The sequence below is a fragment of the Olea europaea genome, chromosome 1 (genome assembly GCF_002742605.1).
Source record: "Olea europaea var. sylvestris chromosome 1, O_europaea_v1, whole genome shotgun sequence".
NCBI classification, from domain to species: Eukaryota; Viridiplantae; Streptophyta; class Magnoliopsida; order Lamiales; family Oleaceae; genus Olea; species Olea europaea.
Genome location: NC_036237.1, coordinates 15,503,817 through 15,513,071, shown reverse-complemented (window position 1 = coordinate 15,513,071; position 9,255 = coordinate 15,503,817). Strand labels below are relative to the sequence as shown.

The window sequence follows — 9,255 nt, the reverse complement described above, 5'->3', positions numbered from 1 at the left end:
ATTCTTACGTGTTTGTTGGATAAGAGAAGGATCCATTTTTGAAGTGTGTAATTGTTTAGCAGCATTAAGAGAAGAAAGACTGATGGTAGAAGGAGCGATGGCCCTGGAGTCGTGATGGGTGGCGGTGGTGCCAGCGCTGGCCATTGTTGTTAACCTTTTTCTTTCAATTTTTTCTTTCATTCTTATTTTCAACCATACAATCTTACATAAAACCCCTATTTGAGTCACATTATTGAAAAAATGAGAAAAAAATATAGTCATTATAAACCTCATATAAGAGATAAAAATTCAAATATGATAACTTGATGTGATGAATAACAGTCATATTTTTCATTTTAATGAGGAAATAATGGAGCTCAAATAGAGCCAAAATAAGTTTACACATAAATCGAAAAAAATTCTTACTTTTTCAACCACACATTCTTCAAAAAATTTACTAGTTCATACATTAAAATTGAAAGAAAATGGGGCCAAATAGAAGCTTATTGTAAGGTGGTTGGGAAAGAAGGAAATAGTGATGGGTGGATTTTGTGTTTTTTTTAATTTAATTATTAATACATTATAATTGTTTTTTATTTTTGAAAAAAAATGTAAAGTTATCATTTTATTCTTTTAAAATTAGTCAAAATTATAGTCAAGGTTAATTCTCTAGTCAACTAACAGTCAAGCTAACTGTTTCCATCCATTTGGAGCTTATGAGCTAATTTTTGAAAGGTTTGGTAACGTAAATACTACAAAGTAAAGGTTTCGATCAAGCCTACATAAAAGTGAGATGTTTGGTACTGCAGCTACGGTTTTCCTTAAATAAAAAAAGTGATATACAATGTTACTTTTGTTATAAAATAAAAAAAATAATGCTTATAAGTCTATGGACTTTTATGTATTTTATTGGGAATTAGAGTTTCATATTCAGTTACAGAACCAAGAATTTGAGGGAGCATGGGTAGTAGTTGACCTTTGACCGTCAACGGTCGCAATAATAATAAATACTGTGACTTGATATTAATTATATTATAGTTGAAATTGTAATTGTAATTGTAATTGTATGTTATTTATCCGTCTAATGATATTTACTGTGTAAGAATTTCAAGTTCAAAAAATGGTTCAAATTACCTACTTTCAAGGTTTGATTTGCTAATAATATTAGTCTAACAAAAAAAAAAGACTATTTCATAGTTCTAATTTAGTTGTTGAATGCGTGAAGAAAATTGGCGTCAATGCTTATCCCTAAATACTCTCTAATGACAAAATTGAAACAAATACATTTTTAGGTCTAAGTAAATGTCAACAGCCATTTTAATTTTCTTGCTTGTTATTATTTCACTCATCAAAACATAGTTATCATATCCGATTATATCGTTGATTCGAACAAATTATCAGGTCCTCAAATCAATGGTTCAATTCGTGGATCAGTAGTTTAACCACTCGGTCGTTGTAAGGTCAAAATTTAGTTTTAAAAAATTTTAAAAGAAAGAGAAATTATAACTATTACTTGATAAATTGAACATATATATTTTGTTACATTTGATATCAATATCCACCAAATGCCATAGTGTCCAGTTTTTAATAATTTCAAAGGAAGTCACGAGTTTGAATTTTCTTATCGCACTAGTTTTAATGCCTATGCTCCAAAATGGTGAAAAATATTAACAGCCTGTTTGAGAGAGATTTTTTGGTCCAAAAAATTGATTTTTTGACCGTTATTTCACTATTTTAGTCGTCATATTTGATTTCTTCTCTCACAAGTGGACCCCACTTTTCTCCTAACGAATCAAAAAATTAATTTTCAAAATCACTCCTAAACAGACTCTAAATTAAAATAATTTGCATAAAGGACTACAATTGTTGAGAACCAAACACAAGATCTCCCCTTTCATTAACAAGGACTCCAACCAACTAAACTACAAGAGTTTCTTGGAAACAAATATATATATATATATATATAGCACGGGTTGTCGCTGGTGCTCATCAAGTAATAGTAATAAAAACTAGAGTTGTAGAATTATAATTGTCATTCATTTAATAAACATATTGTTTACAACACTCCTTTTCGATGATGCATTACAAAATAACTGCATTGTTTAAAACCTTATAATGAAAATTCAATTGGACAAAGCTTTAGCCGAGGAAAAAGAGTACAATGGCTCCCCTTGATTTTAATGAATGGAAAATTTTGTGTCAAGCTATCAATATCTTATACGTCAATGTCTTTAATATTGCAATTTTTATGGCTGGACAAAACTCTCGAATTGAATAGGAACTGACCCGAACTTAACCAAATCAAGCAGTTCTTTCGTCCTTGCTTGCAGACTAGTGCATCTTTAAAATTCACTGTCTTGAACCCGAAAGGCTGAATTTGGACTATGGTAGCCAGAGGAGGCGCAAGTATCATCCATGCAGATACTGTGAGTTCCTTGTCTTTCGCATTTTCTTGTGCTTGGAAATTTAATTTCCTTCATCTTTCCATTTTTTGCTTCAGTTTCACGTGCTATTTCACTTCGTGAGGTTGGGGATCTTGGTTATGCCTCCAAGCTCGGGAACTTTGCAGAATACAATGGTGCTCCTAACGAAGAGGAGGTCTTGCAGTATGCCAAAGTTGTTATCGATGTGAGCATCATCTTGTTGCATAAAATTGTAGACTGAGGATGTTAAGTTTAGCTTAAAGGGTTCACTTATAAGTAAATAAGTTTGTTCCAAATATTTAAATTTATTTGTTCTTATTTTGACATTGAGGTAATATTACTTTCAAAAGAAGTAATATTTTTACTCAAAAGTAAGAAAGAAGTAACTTATGCAAACAAATAAATCAAGATTTTAATCCATGTTATCTGAACAAATCAATCAAGATTTTCATCCATTATAAGTATTCAAATACTCTTCCACTTAAGTATCGATAGTGGCATTGTTCATCTGGATAACAAACTCAATATTGTACACAGTGTACAACTAAAGATCCTGATGGTCGCAAACGAGCACTTGTAATTGGTGGTGGAATAGCCAACTTTACTAATGTCGCTGCTACATTCAATGGCATAATTCGAGCTTCAAAGGAAAAGGTATGTTTAACTGTTCAGCATCATTTCTTCATATTTATGGGCTGATAAAATGTGGTACAAAATGCGCCGAGGATTGGTTCACATATTAATGAACGAGCAGGGCTATATTCCTTCATCCTGCTTTACAAAATGACAAAGGGGGAGAGGACGGAGATATTCTGATCAAACATTATCTGTAATTTTACTCTATCACATATGTCTAAGCAATAATGAGTACATGCCTTTCATTTAAATTCTCATAGAATCGAGTTTTAATTATGTACATGCCAAATCATGAATTAGTATCTGCATCTAATCTCCAAAAAGAAAATCGCCGTTGTGTAGAACTTCCTATTTTTGTCATGGAATTGGATCAAGATCTTACTTTATTCCATGATTTCTACATGAGGTTCCTTGGTACAAAAGTCTCCGGAGGAAAGCTTTGGAATAAATAAGCCAAGAATTAATTCTTTCCCCTCTTATAACAGGAATCGAAGCTTAAGGCTGCAAGAATGCATTCATACGTCGGAAGAGGAGGTCCTAATTACCAAAAGGGACTTGCAAAAATGAGACCTATTGCAGAAGAAATTGGCATTCCTATTGAGGTACTATTATAAATACGTAATTTTGACCTACAAGCCTCTTCAAGCAAACGAGGGAAATGAGTTGAGAAAAATATTTTCTTCACTCTCAAAAAATGCGGAGCACTGTAATTGATTATATCTCTATTGCAGGTGTATGGACCTGAGGCAACCATGACTGGCATATGCAAACAGGCAATTGAGTGCATTACTGCTGCTGCATAAAGCCATAGTCTCCACTTTCAAACTCTTTTCCGAGTTGAAATACGAAGGGGAATTCAATATGTATTCGAGTTTTGACATAAATAGCTATACGTTATCTAAGCTTGTTATTCTTTCTCGGTATTCTAATGAAATTCTTGCTTTGTTTCTTCTTTACTTGTGTACTATGGACGACTCTCACTGGCGGCAACTCAAGTCTCATAAGTACCTGTTTAGTACACAGTAGTTATTGTGTATAATCTTTTATGGTGGTACTTCAAGTTTTAATACTTAAAATAATAAAAAAAAAAAGGTTGAACCACAATTTTGAGGGCTCCCACCGCCCAACTCCTAGAGCTTTGTGAGGGAGGTAAATCGCGGGATGTGCCCCAACAGGTCAGGAAACAAGAGCTGCCTGTACACTGCGCCTACAAGGAGTCTAATTTCATGTCTCAGAAATCGAATCTTCACACTGCGGTTACCAGTAAGGCGTAAGATAACCTCACTCATGTCCTTTGCACCACTGAACTATGCTCTGAGTGGCAAGTTTTAATACTTTTCAATGCAAGAGGTTGTTAAGGCTTAAGAACTCCCCTAAATTGTAGAGCAATTAGGGTTGGACAATGAATCGAATTATCCCAAACGAGAGGTTCTTTTTAAGTTAAATATTCGAATGAGTATCTGAATTGAGAATCGATGGGTTTGTTTCGGTTCTAGATAAAAAATCGAAAAATCGAATAAAAATCGAATCTTCCTAATTTTTTAAATTGAATTATTTTAAATAAGTCAAATTATTTTATTTTTTTCTAAATAAATTTCTAACTAGTTAATTCAACTAAAATCCAAAAATATGATTTTCTTATTTATAATTTTCAGTCAAAGTCCAACTTAATCAAATTGACCTAAATTTTACTCATATATGATATTTTACCATAGTGTTGTTTATATCGTTATGGAAAAATCAAATTAAAACTTGATAGTGCATTTCTTAATTATTGTGAGCTCGTCATTTTCATCTTCATGTAATTTAAACAATCAAATTTATGAAAAACTAAGCAAAGAGAAATGTAAAAAACACATAAAATTGGATTACGTTATTTTATAAGGGCTAAGATTGAACACGTCACTAATTGAATTAATGTAATTTTGTAAATATTAAAAAATGTATTTATAGCATGTAATCCAGGAACCGAACCGAACTGAACTGAATAAAATAGAACCAAACCCAAATTGTTCTATAATTAAATTTGGACTAAATGATTCCACTTACTAAATAACCAAAAATTTCGGGTCCGATTCGATTCTCGTTAGAACTGAACTGGACCCGACTATATCTAGCCATAAGAGCAATTAGACTTATATGTTAGAACCGAACCGAATCAAATCGAACTATATCCAACCATAAGAGCAATAAAACCTGTATACTTGGAAGCAAACAAACTAATTGTTGCGTATTGTCGCACCTGTCCTACCCACCTGGGCCAATGGCCCACTCATCCTGATCCACATGGCGTTCCTGTCGATGTAGCACACATTGCCGAGGTGGGCTACATCCGAGTTGCTTCGAGCCGAGGTCCATCCACCGAGGCTCCACGATCCGACGTACCCTGCCGAAGTCCAACTACCGAGCCCCATGACCCAAAGCATGGAACCTGTTGAATTTAGTTGAGGTCCTCAGGTGGAAGTATGTGTCAAATGGTCGAAGCCCCGAAATTGATGCACGAGCCTCTTAACCACAAGGAGCTTCCTCCACTGTCACTTCTCCCAAGAGATCGCCTGCTCAGAGATCTTATTCGAATGACTGATGGAACGTTTGTCACAAGCATAAAGGTCAAGTCTTGTCACTAGTATAAAGGACCTGCGCAAGCAATAAATGCGCCGTAAGCTAGCAAGTCAAGTCCCATACCTAAGAACAGACGTTTGAACTAAAGAGATGAAGCCACGTGCCACTTCATCCAAGGGCTCTCATTTCATATGTATCACTATAAATACTCCCATTGTGTAATGTCAAAGGCTAATACAAGAATCAATACAAAAGACTACATTTACTCAACTCTCTCTCAGTTACTTGCAATACACAAATCGAGTTTATACACTTTTACATATACATTTACGAGCACCGGTTGGTAATTATTGTACAATCGGATTACGAACAACCCGTCGAATTCCAAACGTCACCGTCCCGCGTCGTTGGGCTATTCCCACGCCTCTTTGAACCACTCGTTTTAGACCGTCCACATGTCTTAGCGTGTTGGACAGTCGCCCACGCAAGTGCGGGTGAGACCGGCATCTGTTGGCGCACTTTTTGGGGTCAACAGATTGGCACCGTCTGTAGAAAATCATACCATAACCACGAGCAACCTTGTGGTAGAAGCTTACTGAAAAAATATTTGGGCAATCCCCCTTGAAAAAGGATTTGTTCTTGAAAAAGAACAGGAGGAACCCCTATCACTTAGAGAAATCTAAGTTTGATAAAAGAAAAATGAGTTCTAACGAAGATACTCCTCCAAGGAGGGTAAGAGAAAGCACGAATGTGCCTTCCCAGCCTGCTGCCCCAGCAGCTCGGACGAGGCTCCACCACCACCAAAGGAGAGGTGGGATGCGTGCGACAACACGACTATCAAGAGAAATGGCTACCATGGCAGCCAACATGAGGGATATAGCCAACCAAAACTTGGCCATGAGGGAGCTCATGGCCCAAATGCAAGGCCAGGGAGGCTTCCCCATTCCTCCATATGCCCCCCACGGGCACTATCAGCAAGAGGACGACGTCCAGAGTCATAGGGCTGCCTCGCCAGACTATGGCCGAGGTTAAAGCCCATTCGAGAGGGAAGTGGGAGTCGACATTTCCTCCAACTATGCGTCTGGCCAACCCATCGAGGTCCAAATGAGCCATGATAACTTTCCACCCCCATATGAGCAAGACCCAAGACATAGGAAAGCAGGAAGTGTTTTTGACAGAATCAGCCCTGCCGAACCGAGGCCTAGTCAACAGCAGGCTCGGCAGCCTCGGACGAGGCCACAGCCTCCACCTCCGATGCCCCAGCAGCCGGAGAAAAGGCATGAAAATGCCCCCCGTGCTGTCCCACCTAGAAGTAGGCCGCAATGGAGGGAGGAAGAGGCTAGGAACCGGCCCGGACCCTCTCACCAACAATCGAGGTACGAGCCCGAAGACTACGATTCTGATGAGCAGCAGAGGTCCTGTGACTTGGACGATGATGATGAGAACCTGCCATTCTCAAGAAAACTAAGAAATGCCCAGGTCCCGAGCCACTATGTCATGCCAAAAATACCAAAGTATGATGGGAGAGGTGACCCAGAAAAGCACCTCAACACTTACAAAACTCACATGAGCCTGAGGGACGCCATCCCAGCCATAAAGTACAGAGCATTCCATTTAACCCTCAGTGGAGCGGCTGAAATCTGGTATAGTAGGCTACCATCTGGGAGCATTCGAAACTGGCCCGAGTTCAAAACTACTTTCTTGAAGAGGTTTGCAGTGATGAAGGAAGGAGAGGCCCCCATCCATCGTCTTCAAGACATGAGACAAGAGCATGGCGAGTCCTTGAAAAGCTTCTTATCCTGCTTCACCGACGAGATGACCTACTGTGTACAAGTCATCGACAGAGAAGCACTATCTGCATTGAGAGGAGGCTTGAACATGAACACCCTATTCTGGAGGGATGTGCAGAATCAAGACCCCACCACCTATGACGCCCTACTAGAGATGATGAGAAGGAAGATAATCAATGAAGAATTGATTGAGCATAGGAACAGGGCAAGCAGAGGCCTCCCACCTCCTCAAAGACAGTGAGGTAGGGGTCCAACCTCCCACCTCATGGACTACCAGATGAACCGAGCCGGAAATGAGAACTCCGGCCAAGCCCTGGCCACCACAACTCTGAACGCGGTTCCAACCTTGGCATATGAGGATGTCAACCCAACTGCTGACCCACATCAGATGGAGGCCTAGCGGGGACCCCGTAGAGGAAGAGGCCGAGGCCGAGGTTTTGCACATAGAAATAGGTCCAATCCGAACCTCCCTGGATACTGTTTGCACCATAGGTCCTACGGGCACGACACCGCGAATTGCAGAGACTATGCACACCGCTCCCGACAGGAACCCGTCAGAGAAAGACATAACTCGCCCCAGGCGAACAGGCCCCCGCCCAGGCAAGACAACCGACATGGGCGTGAGGTGGCCACTCCTCGTCAAAGGGATGTATCCCCAAGGCTAAGGGAGCAAGACACAGAGAGGCCCAGGGAAGGGCGTAGACACCGAAGAAATAGGCAAGCTCAAGATGAGGCCCCTATCCACGAGATAGATACCATATTTGGAGGCCCTTATGTTAGCGGTGAAACACGAAACGCCAAAAGAAATTATGCTAGGAAGGCTAAGCACCCCCCTATGACGAGTTACATTGTGGACAGTAGCTCTCGAAGAAACCAAGTACCACCCATTGTCTTCACCCAGGAAGACGCTGAAGGAGTTCACTACCCCCACTACGATGCTCTGGTGGTGAGGGCTATCATAGCCTGAAATAGGCTCAAACGAATGCTAGTCGACAACGGCAGCTCCATCAACATCCTATTCGGGTCCTCCTTTGACAAGATGATATTGGACTATCAGTTGACGCCCACACTCCATTGTACGAATTTACCGGAGATAGCATCACTTCAAGAGGAAAGATAACATTGGCAGTGGAGATGGGAGAATCTCCCCAAAACTACGATGAACTTCATGGAATTCCTCGTAGTTGACAGCCGGTCGGCTTACCACGGAGTCTTGGGCAAACCGGCACTAAAGGAATTGGGAGCAGTCACCTCCATCCACCACCTATGTATGAAATTCCCAACAAAAAATGGGGTGGCAACGGTGAGAGGTGACCAGAGGGGCTCGAGAGAGTGCTATCTAAGCTCCATTAAGAAGGTAGAGCCCCGGGACGTCCACGTGATCATGGCTGATGTGGTCATGACGGATGTCCCAGGTGACGCTCCCACTGACCAGAAAGATGTTGATATGATTGATGCACCGCTTATTCAAGAGGTGCTGATCATTGATGAGATCAACCCCCGCATAATGGAACATGAGCCTCAAGCATCCCCTGTAGAGGAACTTGAGAGCTTCTCAGTCGACCCTCGAGATCCGTCCAAGGTATTGAAAGTAGGGAGAGGCCTATCCAACATTTTGAGAGAAAAGATTAAGGACTTCCTAGGCAAGAACCTTGATGTCTTTTCTTGGAGGCATGAGGACATGGTGGGCATAGACCCCAATATCAGCTGCCACCACTTGAAAATTGATCCTAATGTTGCCCCCGCATAGACAAAAAAGGAGAGCCCTCAACCCTGAGAGGTATGAGGCCCTAAAGGAAGAGGTTCAGAAGCTCATCCAAAATGGCTTCATCAGGGAGGCCACCTATCCGAGGTGGGTCTCCAAC

The 9,255-nt window shown here is 40.3% G+C and overlaps 1 pseudogene; it reads left to right on the top strand.

The window, feature by feature from the left end:
* The first annotated feature begins 868 nt into the window (after window positions 1-868).
* LOC111404887 lies at window positions 869-3,841 on the top strand (annotated as a pseudogene).
* Window positions 3,842-9,255: the final 5,414 nt, after the last annotated feature.